We start from the raw sequence: 21,949 nt of genomic DNA, 5'->3' as shown, positions 1-21,949 counted from the left end.
ATGTTTCAGACAACAGTTACTTGTTGTAGACCACTTGTAACTAGTGGTTACAAACAGTTGCAAGGGGTCTAATGGGGGGGCTGCTACAGGAGCACATTTCTCCCCTTGCTTTAGAAATGTGAGTCAGAGCAGGTTCCTGGGGCCCTGAAGCTGCTCATGAGCAAAGCACTGGCTGCAGTGCCTGACAGTGAGTGCTCAACACATGCTAGCTGTTAATTTAAAATAAAGAAATTGTTTTATTTTCAAACAATCACAAACTTACAGGAGTAGTGAGTAGTAGAGTACAAAGAACTTTCTGAAACATTTGAGAATAAGTTGCTAATTGCAAGTCTCATTACTCTAGAACATTTAATGTCATTTCCTACAAACAAGGAAACAAGCACATCCTCCTTCATAACTATATCCTCAGACCCCATTCACATTCCAATTGAATTGTCCCAATTGACTTAATAATGTCTTCTAAAGCCAACGGATCAAGTTCAGAATCACGTGTTGCCTTTAGTTGTCACGTCCTTTGGTCTCCTTCAGCATGGAACTGTTCCCCTGGGTTTGCTTGACACTTTTGAAGATTCTAGATGGTTATTTTGTAGAATGTCCCTCAATATGATTTTTCTGTTTTTTTTCCCTAGCCATTATTATTAACTGTATTCTGCCTTTGATGAATATAACATTTTTGACTTGCCTTCCAAGTTCAACCAGTTACGAAGTCGTAGGATTTTACACCTGAAAATAACAAAAGCTAACCTTTGCCAAGTGCTTACTGCACCAGTCACTGTTCTAAGCATTTTATGTGTATTAATTTAAAAGAACCTTAAGAGGTGGGAACTTTTATAATCTCCCTTTTACAGAGGGGAAGCAGAGGCACAGAGAAGTTAATTCCATTGCTTTAAGCTGCATAGCTAGTAAGTAGCAAGGTTAGGGTTTGAAGCCCAGGCTCTGACCCTCAGAAGTATTCTCTTCTTCTCCCTTCCTCGCTGTGGCCAGATGTTCTCATGTCCTCATGCTCTCTGCCTGGCGTGTGGCAATCGCTCCACCTTTGCATATGAGAGGGTGAGGCCTTAGAGTCCAACAGACCTGCCAGCAGGGGCACGTGCCTGAAAGACTGGTCGCTCTCCCAGCTGCACAGCATTCAGTGGCTTCCCATACCCCGCAGACTAAAATCCAAACTCCCTACAGTGGAATTTCAACTCTCCAGAATCTAGTCCATTTTATTAATAAATTCTCCAGTGCCTTTATTTTTACACTCCCCATCACTGTCATGCCCACTACGTGCAGTTCCTTCAACAACACAGACTGTTCTAGACCACCACGCTTGTACTCTTCCCTGTCCTGAGCTTGAAAGGCCCTTCCTTCATCCTCTTTTCTTCCTTCCCCAGCCCCAGCTTTATCGAGGTATGACTGACAAAACTGTATAAATTTAAGGTGTAAAGCCTGATGATTTGCTATACATATATACTGTGAAATAATTACCACAATCAGGTTAGTTAACATATCCTACAACTCACATAGTTACCCTTTTTTGTTTTTGTGGTGAGGACGTTTAACATTTAACATCTACTCTCTTCGCTAATTTCAAGCATACACTATTGTTAACCATAGTCCCCACGCTGCACATTAGGTCTCTAGAACACATTCCTTTTGACTAACATCTCCCCATTCCCCGCCCCCCTTCTCCCAGCAACCACCATTCTACTCTCTGCTTCTGTGATTTACACTTTTTTAGATTCCACACAGAGGTGGGATCATGCAGTATTTGTGTGTGTCTGGCTTATTTCAATCGTATATATCCTCCAGCTTCATCCATGTCATTGCAAATGGCAGGTTTTCCTTCTTTTTATGGCTGAGTAATTTTCTATTTTCCAGCACATTTTCTTTACCTATTCATCCTCTTTTCTATCTATCGAGGGCCTCCTCATCCCTTAGGCCAGGGCAGATGCTTCCCCCTTCGGCAGGAACTAGAGCTCTCACCCTCCACTCTCCTGGAGCGGGGCAGTGGGGGCGGTGTGAGCACTGCGTGGGTGGCCCTGCCTTACGCTGGTCTCCCCGCCATCTGCCCTGCAGGCCTGTCTGGTGCCCCCAGCACCTCAAACCGCACCTTGCACACAGCAAGTGCTCCAGAAATGCCTGATGGATCGAAGTTTTCCCGTTAGAAGGGAATATTTAACATTAAAATGCAAAGCATGATTGAGATTTTATTAAAAGTATGGTAATGAGAATTTACAACTTATTCTGTAATTTTCCTGGTCTGCCTTCCTTCATACTCAAAACTCCTTTCTCTGTGCAGTTGGCATCTTCCCTCTTAAGGAACAATATCAGTAGTTGTGCCTCTTTAGTAGAAAGGCCTCTTGTTTCCCCTTCTTTGCCTTGGCAGAAAATCCAGGAAAGGTCTGCATTTTCTATCTTCTGCTGATCCACGCAGCTTCTCTAAGCCAAATGGGGAGGGGTCAGCCCCTTCACAATATTGTCATGGATGGGCCAGGTGTAAGGGGAAAACAGCAAATTAGAGAGGCTCGAGAAACATAATGCAGATCACTGAAAGGAGCAGCCAGTTGCCGGCTAATGCCACGTGTGCTTTAAGCGCGATGGCTGCTGTCTCCTGATCTAATAGGAACAGAGAGTGTGGGAACAAGAGCAGGCCACTGGGGGCGTGGGGGTGGGGAAGAAGTGCTTCCAGATAAATGACTAAGAGGAGCAAGTGCCCGGGCGCCTGTAGAGGCCACCAGGGCTTCTGTGGCCGGATTTACCTAGAAACTCTTTTCCTGGGGTGGCTGGGAGCCAGTCATGTGGAAAAGATATTTTCAGACTTGGCTTACAAGGCAAAAAATGCCGTGTTCCAATTATTTTCTTCCTTCAGCATCCTGCTAATATGACTATTACAGTTTTTGTTCTCCTAAAATGTTATTTAATAAATCTCGACACAAAGGCAATTAAAAATCTTCAGCTCAAATTAACAACAGCTGTGTGTTAAACAGCAGCGGCTGCCCCAGTTAGAACCCTTTCGTGGGAGCAACAGCTGCAAATTCTTAGCATTCTTTGGCCAAATGTTGCAGGCACTGTGGAATTTTAAGTAATCTACACAATGGCTTGATTTTTTCCCTTGGCTCCAAACTGAAGAACAAAGTGATTTTTATCACTGCAGTGCAAGTGCAGAAACTGCTGGTGGGGACATGAATTTTCATTTACTGTCACTGACATGTCTTTGAGGTCTTAACTTGTAACTTTTAAATAAAAAACAATGGGGTCTTGATATCCCTCCAGGATAATTTGTTACGTAGAAAAAAATCTTCTGAGGCACCACAACCACCTCTCAGAATAATGAGTGGGCTGTGTTCTCTGGTGACAGGATGACTGATGGCAGACAGGAGCTGTCACGTTGACTGTCATCCTGCTGGCTCAAGGCTCAAACCCCTGAACAAACCCACACCCAATACCACGTGGTGTGACTCACAAACAGAGTCTGGGATATGAGATTCCATTTTAATGGGGTCTGTCAATACTTCAGAAAAAAAAAATCTTTACTCTCAAACTCAAATGTAGTTTACAAAATTTTCTGTCTGAGGCCAAAGATGCTGTATTGTGAAAACTGCAAATACTGTGAACACCCACTGATACAGCTCAGGATGCCCGCAGGCCCCCACAGTGCTGCCTCAGAAGGACGGGAGAAGAGACGGCAGGGGAATTGTGACCCAGGGAGCTGACCCCTGTGTGCTCTTTGGTACCCAGTGTCCTTTGAGGTGGAACTGAAATCTGCATCACCTTGGCAGCCCACATGGGTCACCTCTTCCAGTCTGCCTTTTATTTGTGGGAGCAATCCTCTCCCATGAGACACCTCTTGCGTTCACCAGCCCGGCTCTTCAAGAGAAGGGCCTGTCTCTTGAGCATCTGTTGCAGGTACTTGGCCTCAGGAAAAAAAGAATGAAATGGCAAAGCTGGTGCCTTTCAGCACATTCTGGACTCAGTAAAAAGCCCAGACAAATAAAGATGCAGGTAGATAATTAGCTGGATCCCAAATACAAACAAATGCCTGCACTTAAGTTCTGATTACACTTTTAAGTGTTTTACATAGTCATGGCAGCGCAGAGCTGATTATAATGACTTTCGTTGCCATTTTATTGTATCTTGCTAACTGCGGGATGCAACCTGGAATGAAACATCAGGCCTAATTAATACAGCTTGCCATTTGAAAAACATTTATTGGGGCAGCTGGTATGGGTCTGACACTGTCGTAGGCACTGGGAATAAAAAGACCCAGAACTGAGTCTTTTCCATCAGAGAAGTCCCAGTCTAGCAGGGAGCATGGGTGGGTGACCCGCCACCCCAGCAGTGCTGTGGGTGCCATGAGTTGGGGCCTGCCAACACCAACCTCACCCAGGCAGGGAAATGTGGGGGAAAAGGCACAAGGCTGACCCTCTTCCCTGCAGTACTGTGACTTGGAACATGAAAGGGTTCTGCAGAGACGGCGAGAGTGGAGGAATGTGACGTGTCACAAAGGGCACAGGGCAGATGACCTGATGATAAAGACTGCTGTGCCATTTGCTGGTCGTGTGGTTCTGGACCAGCCTTTTAATGTCTCTGAATCTGAGTTTCCTCATCTGTAAAATGGGGGGAAATAATTAGCCGCTTTCTGTTCATTCCACTTGTGGCTCTCCTTCCTCCGCATCTCCCATGCCTGGCCAGTCGCCAAGCTCAATCACGTCTACATTTGAAAAAGTTTCTGAAATCTACCCCGTTACTGAATGTCACTGAAAATTTCTCTTGCCCCATTTCCCTGTCAAAGAATTGGTTCTTGGTAAAAGCTATTTACAGCGGAGGTTACCCAGCGCTCCAGCTCTTCCTGAGTTACATCATCCAGCGCATCAAGGTTTGAATTAAACATAATCCAAAGCCATCAAAGAGTCTGGGGACTAGCCATCACTTACAGATGTCCAGACCACTTACTGGCACTTAAGAAATATCAGGCCGGGCATGGTGGCTCACGCCTGTAAGCAACTTCGGGAGAACAAGGCAGGAGGATGGCATGAGGCTAGGAGTTACATAGGAGCCTGAGTGACATAGTGAGACTCTGTCTCTACAAAAAATAGAAAAATTAGCTAGGCATGGTGGCCCACACCTGTAGTCCTAACAACTTGGGAGGGTGAGTCAGGAGGAGGGCTTGAGGCCAGGAGTTTGAGGTTGCTGTGAGCTATGATGATGCCGCTGCACTCTAACCAGGGTGATAGAGCGAGACTCTGTCTCAAATAAAAAAGACATTCAGTGCATGTGTGATATATCACACACATACACATATACATGTGACAGTACATGTCACATGTATCTGGTTTAGAAAACTCACAAGGTTTATTTTATCTAAGTTTCAAAGCAGAGAGGGCAACATTTTCTGGGTTCTATTGCTATCAGCAAAGCTCTCCAGGTCTTAATTAGCCTTCTACCTGTCTGAGGGCTCTTTAAACCTCCTCAGCACCAATGATCTTCAGAGCTCATCCAACCTCAGCCCCTGGTTGATCTGTTGATATCAATTGGACATCCATGGATGGATTCTAATATTTCCTCATTGTCCTTCAACATATCCTCATTCCTCTCACTCTTTTTTCTTTTTCTTTCTTTCCTTTTTTTTAGTATACTCACCACTATACAAATGAGGAAAACATTTAAAAATTTTTCTATTGTGTTTCCTTTTCTTTTTTTTTTTTTGAGACAGAGTCTCTCTCTGTTGCTCAGGCTAGAGTGAGTGCCGTGGCATCAGTCTAGCTCACAGCAACCTCAGACTACTGGGCTCAAGCGATCCTCCTGCCTCAGCCTCCTGAGTAACTGGGACTACAGACATGTGCCACCATGCCCAGCTAATTTTTTCTATATATACATTAGTTGTCCAATTAGTTTCTTTCTATTTATAGTAGAGATGGGGTCTCGCTCTTGCTCAGGCTGGTTTTGAACTCCTGACCTTGAGCAATCCGCCTGCCTCGGTCCCCCGGAGTGCTAGGATTACAGGCATGAGCCACCGTGCCCGGCCCTTTTCTTTTTTCTGATAGAGTCTTGCTCTGTCACCTGGTCTAGAGGGCAGTGGTGTCATCACAGCTCACTGCAACCTCAAGCTCCTAGGCTCAAATGATCCTCCTCCTTCAGCCTTCTAAGCAGCTGGGACTATAGGTACATGCCACCATGTCTGCTAATTTTTCTATTTTTGTAGAGATGGGGTCTTGCTCTTGCCCACGCCAGTCTCAAACTCCTGGACTCAAGGGATCCTCCCACCTTGGCCTCCCAGAGTGCTAGGATTATAGGCGTGAGCCACCACACCTGGCCTTCCTCTTACTCTTAACAAATACTTTTAATCTTCTTATTCACTAAGAAGATGAAGACTAACTCCTTTCCTCAGCATTTTCAAAACACTTATGTCTTCATCCTTTTTCCTCCAACCATCTTTTATCCTGTTTGGAAGACTTTATATAACTTATCTCTCTGCTTTGGCTCTTGTAGCTCCCTGGAATTTTCTTCACAGGTAGTTATTATACCAGGATGCCAAACCCAGTGCCTGAAACATAGTAGACACTTTATAACAGTGGCTGAAAGAAAAAACAATTTAATGATGAATGGCTCTTCTCCTGCCTGCTTCAAGAACTTGATCTTCTCTTTCTTGCTCATGTTAAATTTATTTCTCTCAGTTGGCACTTTCTCCTCTGTATGACAACATGCTTGGATCTCCCCAATCCAAATGAAAATATTTCTACCATTGTTTGCATCTTCTAGTTATCCTTATATTCTCTGTTTTTTTCAGTAGCCTAAGACTTCCTGTCTCCATTTCCCCCTCATTTATTGACTCCCTATCTTCTTGGAAACTCTTATACTCATCACTCTGTCAAGTGATGTTTTAAAATTCAGCAGTGATTGCATAGTTGACAATATTATTGCTTCTAGTCTTTAACATCGTTGACTCTTTAGTAGCATTTAAGCCCACTGACAAACATCTTCAAAATTCTCTCTCCCCCTGGCTTCCAGAAGAGAGTTTGCTCATACTGTCTCCCCTTATTTGCCAGGCTGCAGCTCAGAGAGAGCAGAAATGGTTTCATTCACATTAGTATCCCTATAGAACCTGGCACAGTGCCACAGACAGTTGTTAATTAGAGCCCAGTGGCCCCACAAAAGTCACAACTGTACTCCCTTTCACATAAAAGAAACATGGGACCGAAGGCCTTGAGTTCCAGGTTCACATCTCAGACCTTTCCCTATCTGGTTAGATGACTTTGATCAAGTCCCTTATCTGCTTTGAGCTTCAACCTCTTCGATTACAGAATGGATGTGGTCATAATGCCTGTTGGTTGTGAGGACAAAATGAGATCATGCATGTCAACTGCTTGGATCAGTAACTGGCAAAGGGAAACACTCAATAAGTGTCATGATTACTACCTGTAAAATGAGGCAGCTAGCGCTGATGATGCTCAAAAGTCCCTTTAGCTCTACCATTCTATGATTTTACAAAGACTGGACACAATATTTTTATACTGTGGTACTATCTGAACATCTTCAAAGATGGATAGTATTCACAGTTGTAGCTTGTGAGAGCATCAAATATCTTTTGCAAATCAAACCATCCTATTTCTAGACAATCTTCAAATTTGTTTAAAAATCTATCATATTTCTGCCTCTTGAAATATTTCTTTCTCCCTAAATGAAATTGGGTCCCAATGTTGGGTTTAGTTTTTGTGACCAATAACCCCTTTTGGGGAAAAGCTATGATGCTGCCATCATGAACTGACTGTGCCCCAGGAGCACTTTCAGGCGGTCTGGGTGCATGAGTCACACCAGGCATTCTGCATCTGGGATGACTGCATCACCACGCTGGGCTTCCGCAGGCTGCTGCTAAGAACTGACTCTCTCTTATCGAAACAATTATGAAAAATAGATCTTTATGCTCAAAGACAACATCTATATTAGTCCTTAAAGGCATTGACTGTTTCAGGTAATTTGGCAAATATGTTGAAATATGCCAGGGTCAGCTGAAGGTTATACAGACAAACTTTAAATGGGACTGGGAACTTCTTGCTAGCAGGGGCTGTGCCTTATTTATCACTGCCTGGTATACAGCAGGTACTTGATAAGAGTGAATGGTGAGCTACCTGTGAGCTTCAGAGCAGCAGTCCTCTACCTGGCAAGGAAAGTAATTAGGGGACCCAGGTTTTAGACCACTCCTGCGTAAACTAGCTGAGTGATCATGAGACAATCACTTTATTTCTTTGGGTACCAGCTTCCCTATCTATAAATTGAAGAGGCTGGATTAAATGAGTGGTTTCCTGTGTTGGATTGGATTACTCTTCCTAAATTTTTCAGCTTTTCTTCCATAATGTTATGGAAGGATTATTTGTCCCCATCTTTTTGAATTTAAGAGTTCCAAGTGCTTGCTTTGGTCAACAAAATGTGGGCAGAAGTGGATGTGTACCACTTTTAGGCAGAAATTTTTACAGCCAGTAAGTAATTGCCAGGTTTCTTTCCATGAGACTAGCAATATCTCAGATAATAGGGGCTCCATCAGCATGGTGACCAGAGTAAAGCTGGAAAGCTGCTTGAGAACATTCCTGAATTTGTATGTCTCTAAATCTCTGGGCTGAGGCCTGGGAATTTATAGCTTTAAAAAATTCCCCTGGGAAACTGTACAGATATCTCAATGTACTTTAAAACATGTAAGCAAAACAGACATACTCTGGATGAATAGGACAGATGTGTCCTTGTGATAAAACAAGATAGACAAGCTGAGTTTCCTTGTCTGAAATGCTTGGGACCAGAAGTGTTTCAGATTTTGGAATTTTCTAATTTTGGAATATTTGCATTGTATTTATAAACTGAAAACCCAAAATCCAAAATGTTCCAATAAGTGTTTCCTTTGAGCATGATGTCAGTGCTCAAAAAGTTTCCGATTTTGGAGCGTTTCAGATTTCAGATTCTTGGACTAGGGATGTTCAACCTGTAGTAAAATGTGGATGGTAGAATCTGGGTGGTGGGGATACAGTGTTCACTGTAAAATTCTTTCAGCCTTGTTGCATGTTTGAAATATTTGCATAATAAAAAAAGATAATTGTTAAAAAATTCCCCAGGTGATTCTGAGGATTAGCCTGATTTGGAACTTCTAGACTAGATAATTTAAGGAAGGCAATTTGCAGTGAACTCCCGACAGTCACTGCAGGAGGTCTTTGTTGATCCTTCTTTTCATGTTTACAATGTAATAACGCTGAGATAATGGTTTATCATGAATGAAACATTGTTATGATGGTTAATGAAAATCCTCAATGTTTTATCAAAAGCAGGGCTATTTCTCTCTTGCAGATGAAGGGAACTTTCTGTTTCCTCCACACCAAGCTACGGAGCATGGGAGGGGAACTGCGGCCTCTTTTGCCCCAGTGGAGCGGGTCAGAGGCCACACAGGTTTGAGAAGTCATTGCAGACTATTCAGATAAAAATCTCTGGTTCACCACATGTACTCACCAGCAAATTGGTATTAACGGATCAACACCTAAGTGGACATATAGGAATAACATCTTTCGGGTGTTGGGTGGGTGGGAGGGGGGAGAAGGGGATGGGTATATACAAACATAATGAGTGAGATGTGCAACATTTGGGGGATGGTCATGCTTGAAGCTCTGACTCGAGGGGGGAGGGGAGGGCATGGGCAATATACGTAACCTTAACATTTGTGCCCCTATAATATGCTGAAATTAAAAAAAAGTCTCTGGTTCATGATGCTTTGGGTTTGATATTTTATTTAATAAATACCTGTTTTATGTGTTTTTTGCAATCATTAATTTAATCCTTACAACAGCTATTTGAAGCAGGTGCTATTTGTAACCCTATAACACATGAAGAAACTGTTCTTCCTCTTCTTCAAGAAGGGCCAACTGTGCCCTGGTACCACTAAGCTCTATAGCCTCTCATGTGCAGTGGGGCCTTCTGCCCCTTCTTTCTGGAAATCAGACAGACCTGCCGTTCAGAAATGCACTGCACAGTCCTCAGTCTGTTGGAGTGGTCACCAGGAGCTGGGCTGTCATCATGGCCCCATAGGGGTGCCAGGGGAAACACAGGATGGCCAGTTACACACTGCACGAGATGGACTTTCACTAAACATCAAGTCATTGTTTATCTAAAATTCAAATTCAGCTAGGGGACCTGTATTTTTATTTGTTAAATCTGGTAACCCTATCAGATGCCGCCACTTATTAGCTGGGAGACTTCAGGGACGTGATTTCATCTCTGTTCTGACAACTAACAACAGTCCATGATTTTGTAATTCATTCAGCCAAAACTCACTATAGCCACAGTGAAACATGTAAAATGTCTCATTAAGACAAGACTCGGAAACAAAAATGCCAAGACTGTAGCTATTACATGGACAGAAGACCAAGTAAGTTCAGGTCTCAGGTGAGAGGGAACAGCAGGCACCATGGTGGTGACTCCCAAACGTTTCCACCCCGTGATGCTGGGTGAGCTCCTACAGCTCCTAGCACCTTAGCCCCATCTCCCCCTAACCCCATCTCCGGACAGGGACAGGGACAGGGACAGGATTTTCAAACTGCTTATGAGAAAACACCATTAAAACACCTGTCCTTTATTTCTTCACCCAGAGGTCTCCAGGGCCTTTTCCAGACCCAATGCACGAAGCACATTTATTTTTTCAAACCTATAGACCAGATCTTTTCAAAAGTTGCTTTGGTCAAGCTCTGCTTGTTTGAGTCTCTGAAGTTTGGAATTCATTTTTCTAGAGTGTTCTGCCTCTTCAAATCCTTCTTTTTTTTTTTTTTTTTTTTTTTTTTTTTTTGGAGACAGAGTCTCGCTTTGTTGCCCAGGCTAGAGTGAGTGCCGTGGCGTCAGCCTAGCTCACAGCAACCTCAAACTCCTGGGCTCAAGTGATCCTTCTGCCTCAGCCTCCCGGGTAGCTGGGACTACAGGCATGCGCCACCATGCCCGGCTAATTTTTATATATATATCAGTTGGCCAATTAATTTCTTTCTATTTATAGTAGAGACGGGGTCTCGCTCTTGCTCAGGCTGGTTTTGAACTCCTGACCTTGAGCAATCCGCCCGCCTCGGCCTCCCAAGAGCTAGGATTACAGGCGTGAGCCACAGCGCCCGGCCTTCAAATCCTTCTTAAACATACTAAGCCACCTTTTATTCCTATCTTGTAGCCCACTTCACACTAGAATTTTAGGCATGTATTTAGGAAGTGCTCCCCCTACCCGTGAAAGAAATACATGCTCCTTATTGAAGATTTCAGGCGTTCTCAAACTACAGCCCGCGGGCCACATGCGGGTGTTGTTGCCTGTTTGTTTTTTTACTTCGAAATAAGATATGTGCAGTGTGCATAGGAATTTGTTCATAGTTTTTTTTAAACTATAGTCTGGCCCTCCAACGGTCTGAGGGACAGTGAACTGGCCCCCTGTTTAAAAAGTTTGAGGACCCCTGCTTTAGATAATTCAGAAAAGCTAAAGAATAAGAACACTATTATATTCTCATTCCCCAATGGTAACTGCCAAATACACATTTTGTTTTGTTTCTTTGTACCTTTTTTTTCTACATGTGATTTTCTAGTTTGGTTTTCATTGGCAACCTGTGTGTTCTGATACCTCACCTTTTGGGCTTCTGTATTCTCATCTGAAAATAAGCTTGTTGAGTGAAAATAATCTTGGTATTGTTCCAAGGTCATTTCTAGCACCATCATTCTATACTTTGTCAGAGAACTTGGAGAATATTTGTGCTTTCAGTATATTTGTGTACAAATACAAAACAACAACAAGAAAAGGAAGTGAGGATATTAGGACAAGTAGGAACATTTGTGGTAGAATATGTTAGTTGGATTGCATCTGAGGTTTTGTGTTCATTTCTGGACCACACTATGGAAACTGAAAGTCTTACATGTTGTGATGGGAATATAAAATTGATACAACTTTTCTGAAGGGCAACTGGGCAATATAAGTAAAAAGTCTTAAAAGTTTTCACAGCTGTGAATTTATCTTAAAGGGAAAAAAATCACTGCTTTAGTTCTATAGATATTCATTACAGCATTTTTAATGAAAGCAAACTATTGGAAAAGATAATGCAGGACAGGAGGAATAAACTAAATAAATTATAATATAGCAATACACAGAAATAGGTTGCAATCATTAAAATGATGTATTGAAACAAGATATAAAAGAATACAGTATAATTCCATTTATATAAAATTATAAAATGTCTATGATAACCCTTATAGGGAGCAGTGATTTGAAAGGGGGCACAAGGGAGGCTTCTGGGGTGCTGGTTGGGTTCAATTTTTTGATCTGCAGCTTGGTAAGATGGGTGTATCCAATTAGTGAAATTTCATCAAACTGAACGCTTATGACTGTGCATTCTCCTGTTTTTCTGTTTCAGTTGAATTAGAAAAGAACTTTAAAAAATGATACAATATATTCAGATATACTGTCTGAGAAAGATGCCCATGAGATTTTGTTAAATACAAAAAGTAGGTTTTAAAATTGCATGATCTCATTCTGATGAAAATGTATATTTAAAAAATATACACATGTAAAAAAACTAAGAGGAATATAAATCAAAATGTTAATAGCGTTCGTCCCCAGATATTGAGATGGTGGGGGATTTTGTTGTTGTTGTTGATACATGTTTTCTAGAATGAAGATGTATTATTTTTATAAAAAGAAATCTTTAAATTAAAGAAAATTCTGTCCAGTCTATTTTAGGAGATATTTTGGCTGCATGTGACTGAAGAGACATGAAGGAATGGGAGATAATAAGAGTCCATTCATTCCTTCCATAAGCAAATATGGAGAATCCGTATGAGCCAGACTCTGTATTTAAGTACTGGGGACACAAAGTTGAGAATACAGCCCCTGTTCTCAAGGAGCTTACAACATATAAAATAACAGAGGAAACTGGATATTTTTAATCAGATGAAGATGTGAATCACAGGCAAGGTGCATATGTCTTCAAATATTTGGATGGCTATGATGATGGAGAGAAAGCTGAGCTGATTTGTTCTGTGTTGCTCTGCAGGGCAGGACTAGATCAAACAGTGGAAGTTTTGACAGACCAGGTTTTGACTCAGTCCTGGAAGACCTTCCTAAGGACAGTAGCTGCCCAATGGAAACATACCTGCTTCTGTGCAGGGAAGACCAAGCAGATGCAGCTAGTACCCGCCACTGGGGCTCAAGGCTAGGACTGTCCCATCCAAGCTCACCGACACCACAGTGGGTGTGAGAGAGGAGGGGTGGCATCGCTGGGCCTTTGGTGGATGCCCAGGAGGGGCTGCTGGGCAGCCCTAGAGGATGCACTTCAAAGGCAGGGCTGCAGCTTCTGCCTACCTGCTTTGTTTTGGCCTTGAGAGTAAACTGTAGGCTGCTGGGAGGCCCAGCTCATTTCTACTGTGGCCCTGCTCCACAGGTGAACATCTTCTTTCTATTGTTATTGTGAGCTCAATCTTACCACAGAAGATTAAAAACCAAAACTTGGGGCTGAGCACAGTGGCTCACACCTGTGATGCCAGCACTTTGGAAGGTTAAGGCGAGAGGATTGCTTAAGGGCAGGAATTCAAGATTAGCTTGGGCAACACAGTGAGACCCCATCTCTAAATGAATGAAAAAAATTAGCTGTGCATGATGGCATGCACCTGTAGTCCTAGCTTGGGGAACTTGGGGGTAGTAACTTTATCTGAACTCTCATCATCTTCCATTCCATTCATTCACGTTAAAGACATATATTACATGCCAGGCATCCTGATAAGTACTGCAGAAACAAACTGAAAAAAAAAAGGCATAATTTCTCTGAGTTTTAGTAAAAACCACCCTTCCTTTCAATCAACTGGTCACGACTGCCTTAAAGAAGAGGCTGGGAATGGTGGCTCATGCCTGTAATCTCAGCACTCTGGGAGGCTGAGGCAGGAGGATCACTTGCAGCCAGGAGTTTGACACCAGCCTGAGCAACATAGTGAGACCCCTGTCTCTAGAAAAAATTTGAAAAATTAGCCGGGCATGCTGGTGCGTGCCTGTAGTCCCTGCTACTAGGGAGGCTGAGGCAGGAGGATCACTTGAGCCCAGGAGTTTGAGGTGGCTGTGAGCTATGACCATACCATTGCCCTCATGCCCAAGCAATAAAGCTAGACTATATTTCAAAAAAATAAACAAATAAATAAATTAAATAAAAAAGAAAGGGATCTTCTTTGTACGTATGTCTGTTCACATACTTGCTAATATCTCCTAGAAACAGATAATTACAAATGATATTTCTGGGCAAAAAAAAAAAAAGAAAGAAAGGGGTCAACGGGAAAGGGTTCCCATGGGCAGATTCCAGGAGCTTGCTGTTGGCCTCGGCCAGGTTTCTCACTGATGAACATTCTCTTCCTTTCTCAGTAACAGTCTCAGTGCTTGCCTCCACAGTTCCATGTGGACCAAGCTGAGGACTTCCGAGAAAACAAAAGTGTGTTCTGGATGTCGCTATGCCACGCTAGCTTTCCATGTATTTGCTACGATAGTTCGTCCAAGCAGGGGCATATGTAACTGGGCCAAATAGATTCCTTCCACTCTACACTGAGGTCACTGAGTTGGTGCTGATGGGCAGGCGTGGCACTAACATGTGATCCGCTTCCTAGTACAAGTCATTCCTCGAAGCACGGCAGAACCGTGAGGAACACTCCCTCAGAGGCAATGCTCCAGACAAATACCAGAAAAAAACACTACCTGGGTCACAGCAACATCAGTCACGTTAAATCAAAACAGCTGCACTTTGTTGTAAGAGGAAAGAGTCTTTTATTGCCTTGACCACCTGATGGTTGGTTTAAGTAGGTTTCATTTGCAGCTAAGAAGACACTCAGACTCTTGGCTCAGAAGAGCCTGGAGCAACTGGGAAGGGAAATACTTTGTGAAGCTACATTTTGGAGGGCCCAAAACAGTCACTGTTCTCTTATCATGGCTTGTTACTCTGCTTCATTCTTCCAGGCAAAAAGTGTTCTCCTACAGTCAAATGGTCTCCTATAGTGCCGAGCTGCTGTAAACAATGGCAGGAATGTGTCAACTAGAGGAAATCACAGCATAGAGGCAGGGGTAAGCCCAAGGCCTAAGAGACTCATTCTCAGTCAACAGGCTGTAATTTCAGCCAACTATAGCTGGTTGAAGGTGAAACACCACTTAACAGCTCAGTCCCTTAGGGAGTGTTTAATTTTAACAAGAAACACCAAGAAAACAGGAACTTACACAACTTCTAAAACCTCAGCCATGGGTCCCCCATCTTGTAGGTGTCATTCCCCCCTCCTGATTCACTTCTGATCCCATCCTTGCCCCCCTTTTCTCAGCACCTCTCCCTCTTCTTGGTTGTCCCCCTGCCCCCACCACTCAGCATATAATGGTTAATGATGAAAGCCAACTCCTGGTGAATATTTCCTAAGAGCAGTGTTGCAGGTGTTAATTCCTTTCATCCTCACATCAGCCCTGTGATCTAGGTACTAGCATTACATCCACTATAGGTGAGAAGACTGAGGAACAGTGGTGGAAGGACAATGCCCAAGGTCGCAAGCCAGTACACGCGGCAGCTGGCATTTGAACTCAAATAGTTCTTGACTAGAACTTAGAGTCTGTACTGCCTTTCTCTTCATACAAATGTGCTCGAATCTCTCATATTTAAAAAAATACGCCAGCCTTGACCTTCCCTTCCTTTTTATAGTGCCCCACTTCCCACCTCCCTAACTTTTTTCTTTCTCTCAGAGTCAAGTTTCTTGAAAGTGTAGCTTGTACACAGCCTTCTGTCCTTACCCGCAGTCACCATAACCCACTGGCTTGCCTCCCTTCTGTTCCATGGGAACTGCTGTCCCCACCGTCGCCAATAATTCTCTGGTTGCCAAATCCAACAGGCAATTCTCATTACATTTTACTTAACCTTTCCCAGATGGAAACTCTTGCCTCCCTAGCCTTCTGTGACACCATTTGCTTGTGACATTCTGCTTTCCTCTCTGTCCTTGTCTCCTCTGGCTCGGGCACAGGTGCTCCTAGGGCTCCACGGCTCAGCTGTCCTCTGGCCTCGCTCTGCCCGAGCTCACTCTGTGATCGCTCGCATGCAAACGGCTTCAGCTGCCACTGATATCCTGGTGAATTCCACACCTGTGTCCACAGCCAGAACATATGTGTTGGGTATCAGATCTCCAAAACCTCTTGTTTAATGGACATAACTCCATGGATATCCCAGAAGCACCTCAATCTTAAAATGTTTAAAATGGAACTCATCTGTGCCTCAAAATCCTTTTCATTTCCACATTCCCAATCTCCTTGAATGGCGCTTCCAACCACGTGGTTGTCTAAACCTGCCACTTCTGAGTTATGCTAAATTCATTTATTCACCTGTGCACACCTGGGTCCGTATGTTCTGTTGACTCTACCTCCTAAAATCCCTCGGGTCTGTTTCTTCTTCACACCATCTGCCTCCTTTTTTTGCCAGAATGGCCATCCTGGTGGCCTTCGACTGGCCTCCCTGCTCCAGCCGAGGCTTCCTGTTGCTGCTGACATAGTGCTCTTTCTGAAATAGGAATCTGCTGACATGTTACTGAGTAAAAGCCTTGATGGCTCCCCTCACACAGTTGAAGTTCACACTTCTCAGGCCGGTGTGGCAGCCTCTCATGACCAGACTTTGCCTGCCTCCAGCTCTGCCCCACCCCACTTCCCGGCCCTCTCACCTTCCAGGCTCCCTCTCCTTGCCGTGGGCCCACCCCAACTTTCTTTCCACATAGCACTTGGCCAATTCCTGTTTTCCTTAGGACTCAGCCCTGACACCCCTTAACCCACTTCAGTCTTTCTCTCCATCACCTAGGATGCCATTGCTTGGACCGAGCTGTGCTATCTGCTTGCTCCCACCCTACATCAGGAGCTCCTTGAGACCAGGGAGCCTGGCCTTCATCTTGGTATGCTCAGGCCTATCACTGTGATGATCTATAGTAAAGACTCAATAGATGTATCAAATGAATTAATGAAATTCACCCAAAGGCATATATACCTAATGATGAATCTACTATAGCAGAGAGAGAATATCTTTATCATAAGGGGAGATTTAGCAGCCCCCTTTCAGTCTCTACATCCCCTGGTCTAGGCTAGTTTTCACTCTACCTCCATATTAAGCTATTGTTTGAGATCAATGTGTAGTTGGGTTGCTCCTTCCAATCCACAAAGACAGTCTCAGAATGAGCAGGTTCCTCAGAGCCAGCCAGCATCACATTCTCAAACACGTACTCACTGTTGCCCTGGGCCCTCAAAATAGTTTCGGTGATGCTCACAAAACAGGACCCATAATATGTCTTCACAGCAAAAGATGCAGCATTATTCTAAAATCAGTGCACTCTCTGTGATGGTTCAGAATATTTTTATGGATTCAAATTGTTTCCTGTTTTGAAGTTAATTGGGAGAAACATGGCTGGGGCACTCAGAGATCTATTCCATTAATATTCATTTGCTGTCTTATTTTGTCTTTGTTTTCAGACATCAATAGCTAGATATATGGGAACAAAGTAAAATAGAAAATTGAGGTAATTATTCAAGTAATTATGGCAAAAACTTCCCTTCCCCACTATATTCCCACAACTTTACCTACGGTTTGGCCTCCTTACTTACGTATCTACAGACACTTTTAGAGCATGGGCGTTGAAGTCTGAGAAACCTGAGTCTGAGTCCCAACTCTGTCACTTATTAACTGTGTAACCTGGGAAAGTTATTTAGTCTTTCTGAGCCTCAATTTCTTCAATTTCTTCCCTAAGAAAGTGGGAAAGACTATGAGTATTGATGATTGGTGTGAGGATTAAATAAGATAATATGTGTAAAAATAGTATCTGGAACATAGTAGGTTACCAGTATATGTTAGTTTTAATATTATTCTTAGGTAGTTAAAATGGATATTTTAGAGGTAGAGGATGGGGACTTCGACTTATTTAATTGCCTTCACACTGCACTTCCTTAAGGCTATGTTGCACAAGTTTTCAACTAAGAGAACAGTTAGCAGTGTGTTAACTCATTGGCTGCTCAAATTTGGAGTGGACAGAGAACAAATGATATTTTGCCATTTTAAAAGAAATCCAAAGAGGGTAAGGCATTGGCCCAAGCATACACAGAACCTGGATAGAAACACAAGACCTTCAGTGTTCTCTCCAGTGATGGGTCCTGCTAGAGTTCATAGCATCTGCCAATGTCCACTGATCATTCTTAGTGGGTCTCTGGACAAGCAAAAGAGGCTTCCAGTGAGTCAAGCCTGGAGATGTGCCTTCACTCAGTTGCTAATCAGTCAGCAGGAGGTCACGGACAACAAGCTCTTGCCTTTTCCTTAAATATACTGAGCCTTCATTGAACAGGCTGAGTACCTAAAACTCCATTGGCTGACTCAGTTGATGAGTTAATAACATTTCCAAAAAGATTTCAACCGATGGTGAAAAGATGATGAGGGTGAGGTCTCCATTCACTTTACCTGGAAAATTCATGCACTTGTGCCCCCCCTTTTATTTTAAGTAGTAATTTGTCCTTCTCGATGACTCTTAATTAACTCAGCAACACCTTTCTTTTGAGAAAATAATTTAAAAACATGAAAAAAAAAAAACCCCAAAACAAAAAACTTCTGCCGTGCCATGTCGTGCTCCAAGGACCATTTCATGTCTTTTGAATTTCACAGTTCTTTGAGCACAGTGAGCCCTTGATAAAGGGTTATTAATTTGGTTTGATTAAATGAAGAAAGCATTGCATTCTAGTTCCACATTACTTAGAGCCTTTCTGCAGTGAAAAGGTTTATATAATTAAGTATAATAGGTTCATTGTCAGCACATAACACCCTAATTTCTCCAACATTAGAAAGACATCTCACTGGTTTGTAAATGCATTTGAGGCTCTCTTGGAAAGTAGTCCAATGTCTCTCTTTCTTTTTTTTTTTTTTTTTTTTTACAGTTAAACCCTTGCAGTTATGTCTCTCTTTCTTGACTTTCCCATTCTGAATGGCCTGGACTATGAAAATACAGATGTGGGGCCTGGGAAGAGTGTGAAGAGGCCCTTAGTGTCTGTGTCCCTTCAGGGGAGAAAGAGCTGTGGCAATCCTGTGCTCGTGTACGGAGCAAGGACCATGCTCTAGTTGGGCCGGGACACAGGCTGGGGTGTCAGATAGAAGCTCATTCTCCATGTGAACTCAGCTGTATAGTCAGGCTTCTCCAGAAAACCAATAGGATATATATAGATATATAAGAAGGGATTTATTATGGGAATTGGCTCACTCCACTATGGAGACCAAAAAGTTCCACAGGAAGCCATCTATGAGCTGGAAAACAGGGAAACTGGTGGTGTCATCCACTCACTGGTGGTGAGTCCAAAGGCTTGAGAATCTGGGGGGTTGCTGGTGTCTAAGAGAAAATGGATGACTCAGATCCAAAGAGAGACAGCAAATTCATATTTCCTCTACCACTTTGTTCTATCCAGGCCCCCCACAGATTGTATGGTGCCCACCCTCATTGGTGAGGGTGGATCTTCCTTACTCAGGCCACTGATTCAAATGCCATTCTCTTCTGGAAACACCCTCACAGACATACCTGGAAATAATGCTCTACCAGCTATGTGGGCATCCCTGAACCCAGTCAAGTTGACACCTAAAATTAACCACCACACCAGCCTAGCTCATGAGCTGCGTGGTGTCACTTCATAGCAGTGACTCAGTCAAGTAGTCTTGGTTTTCTTAGTCCAATCCAGTGATTTCTAATAGCCCTGAAAGTCCAGTTCAAAGTTCAGTCTCCTTGTCAGAGCTATTCTGCCACCTTGAAGGTTTCTTTGCCCTTCCTCCAGCCCTGGTTCTTTGGGGTGCCGTTGATCCTCTGAGGCATGCCCCTTTCACCTTCCCTCCAGTACATGCTTTGGGGTCTCCGGAGGTGTCCCACTTTGTCTTCTTCTGACAGGCACACAGTCTTTCCTTTCAGACATCCCTTGCACCACTGGGTACAGAGAAATGTTCAGAGCTTTCCCAGGCCTACAGGAGCTCAGAGAAACAGGGGTTTTCATTTAGATGCACCCCTTTTTTGCTGACCCCTTCCTTACATTCGTAAGGTTATTTGCTTTTGAAAAGATAAGTGCAAGCCAGACACAAGGAAATCTCTCCCTTCAAGATCCCCTAAATGTCCAGGCAGAGGTCATGAGATTGTCTTAGCCAAAGATGGGATTAATCAGAACCTTTCAAAACTCTGTACTTCTGCTCAGAAACTTCTCTCAAAGTTGATACTTTGAGATGGGAGTCTGCCAACCACTCATTTGCTGGCAAATTAATAAACTCCTCTTTCCTTCTCCTTAAAAAAATATCCCCTAAATGCTAAATTTGGGGTTTCTCTCTGTCACATATATCTGTTCAATACCTCCAACTCCAGGTAACCCTAGAGTGGTAGTTTTCAAAGTGTGGTCCACAGACCCAGCAGGGGGTTCCCTGTTTTCATTACAACACTGAGAGGTTATTTGCTTTTACAGACAGTGCAGAAGTAATGGTTGTAAAACTGTGATGAATCAAGGCCGTGTATTACTCCACCTGGGTTAGTCACTGTATTCTCACTATCATGTTCTTGCAGTAAAAAGTAGAAAAAAAATGCTAATGTTATTTAAAAATGTCCTCCCTGTAATCCTAGCTCTTGGGAGGCCGAGGCGGGCGGATTGCTCAAGGTCAGGAGTTCAAAACCAGCCTGAGCAAGAGCAAGACCCCGTCTCTACTATAAATAGAAAGAAATTAATTGGCCAACTGATATATATATAAAAAATTAGCCGGGCATGGTGGCACATGCCTGTAGTCCCAGCTACTTGGGAGGCTGAGGCAGAAGGATCGCTCGAGCCCAGGAGTTTGAGGTTGCTGTGAGCTAGGCTGACGCCATGGCACTCATTCTAGCCTGGACAACAAAGCGAGACTCTGTCTCAAAAAAAAAAAAAATAAAATAAAAATGTCCTTGATGAGGCAGTAAAAAAGATTAATTTTATTTCATTTTGACCCCTTAAGCACGTATCCATTTAATATTTTGTATGACAAAATGGGAAATACATATAAAGCACTTCAGTACACCTACGTATAATGGTTTTCTTGAGAAAAAGCACTTGTGTGATTATTTAAGTTGCTGAACTAGCTGCTTTTTAAATTGAACAGCATTTCTACTTTCTGAAAGACCATCTAACACATAAACTATGGTTTTTTAGACTTGAGTATCTGGCAGACATTTTCCTGAAAATAAATAAAGCCTGTCACTTCAAGGAAAAAAAAAAAAAAAAAAAAAAACACTGGCAGCATTTGTTGCCAATGATAAAATCCAAGCTTTCATGCTCCAGATCTGCCACTTATTAGCAAATTATTCAACTCTCCAGCATCTTACTTGAAAAGTCAGGATGGCAACAGTGCTTCCTCCACAGTGTATACATAAGCATTCAATAAGATAACATTATGAAGGACGTTATGCAGACCCTAGTACGTGTCAAGTGCTCACTAAACATTGGCTGCTATTACAGTGATGAGTTAAAACAATCAGTTTTTTTCCTATTTAATTTAACGAAATATGTGAGTCAATTCCACCAAAAGTGTTCATGCTGAGCCCCAAGTAGATATTAATGCTTTAAAAAATTAATTCATAGTTCTCTAATAACCAGGGCAATAATGAAATGACAGCAGAGCTATAATGAAACAGTGACAGGTATGGAAATACTGAGCTTTAAGCAAAAAGTCTCATTTCTCCAGTTTTCCTCAGGAAACTAGGACTATGCAGTAGTTAGAAACACACAGAGTGTAAAATATTGTCAAAATACCTTTCCAAGCTCACTACTTAGAAACAGTTTATCATAGAACCAATGCCAACATACACAATGCCATCTGTGTCCCTGACACACTGCAAGCTACGGCCTTTGAATGATGTCTTGGTCATTATGCCATTAACAGTCACACCTCACCTGAAAAATCAGATGTGT

The 21,949-nt window shown here is 42.9% G+C and overlaps 1 protein-coding gene across 2 annotated transcripts in view; it reads right to left on the bottom strand.

Moving 5' to 3' along the window:
* Positions 1 to 21,949, bottom strand: part of AK5 (adenylate kinase 5) — a 239,152-nt gene that overhangs the window by 30,743 nt on the left and 186,460 nt on the right. The gene's annotated exons all lie outside the window — the stretch shown is intronic.

Source organism: Microcebus murinus, chromosome 2 (assembly GCF_040939455.1).
Source record: "Microcebus murinus isolate Inina chromosome 2, M.murinus_Inina_mat1.0, whole genome shotgun sequence".
Lineage (NCBI taxonomy): Eukaryota > Metazoa > Chordata > Mammalia > Primates > Cheirogaleidae > Microcebus > Microcebus murinus.
Note: the sequence above shows the minus strand (reverse complement) of the source record. Positions and strands in the feature narration are given on the sequence as shown.